We start from the raw sequence: 1055 nt of genomic DNA on the forward strand, positions 1-1055 counted from the left end.
ATTTGACCGGCTCGTTCTCCTTCCCTCCTTCACCGAATCACGAACGGAAAAGACGAGCATCTAGATCTACATCTTGACTACAATCTATCAGAAGGACAAGTTGCTAGTGGAAAAACTGCCTTGGCGACAGAGCATCTCCGGAGAGGTACCTCCAAACGAGAGAAACGGCGAGCTGAAGCCAACTTCCGCGACTTCTTTTCGGAGGGCTCTCTCCTCGCCCTTCTTTGGTCCCTGTATATTCCAGCCCGTTTTTATGGCAGGTAAATAGCTGGAGCTCAAGTATACCTATGAACGCCCCTGCAGCTGCGAGGAATAAGCTTTTGGTGAAAAACTTCTCTGTCAGGCGGGCGACCAAGGCGGAGAGGCCGGTTGAGCTCTCCCTCTTCTCTCCTCCCCCTAGGAGCACCCTGTATATTCCAGCCAATTTTCTCGGCATGTAAATAGCTGGAGTTAAGGAAGGTATATGCCCGCCAGCTCGGGTGCGAGGAATAAGCTTTTAGTGAAAAGTTTCTCTCTCAGTCAAGCGATCTCCTCAAAGGGAGGAAGCGAGGCAAGCTCAACGCTCCTTCTTGCCCAGTGCTTGAGCTCCCCCTGTATACTCCAGCGCATTTCGTAGATGTCTAAATAGCTGGAGCTCAAAATTACCTATGGCCGCCCATCTGGTTTGAAGGAATAAGCTTCTAGTGAAAACCTTCTCTCTCAGGTGAGCCACAGGTTGGAGTTTGGCCGAGGCGCCCAAAGTTGAAGTGCAAAATTTGCTGATCTGAAAAAATGTCGTTGCTCCTTAGCTAAGGGTGATCCTCAAGGACCAAAAAGCTAGGATCGTTAGATAAAACCTGCAGCTGGGAGAGCTGATCAGTCTCGCGTCGTCCAATCTCAGGGCCGGCCTGACCGGGCGGGGAAGGCCGGTGCGACGCGCTCTCTTGCTGTATACTCCAGATGGGTGGGTGCTCATCTGAAATGGTGGAGCCCTTCTATACATTCCTGAGATGACTCCCTCCAATAAGCTAAGCTCAAGCTGAAAAATTGCCTGCTGGGTGAACCGACAAAGAATG

This window comes from Mrakia frigida (genome assembly GCF_051309035.1).
Source record: "Mrakia frigida strain ATCC 22029 unplaced genomic scaffold BDY24scaffold_71, whole genome shotgun sequence".
NCBI lineage: Eukaryota > Fungi > Basidiomycota > Tremellomycetes > Cystofilobasidiales > Mrakiaceae > Mrakia > Mrakia frigida.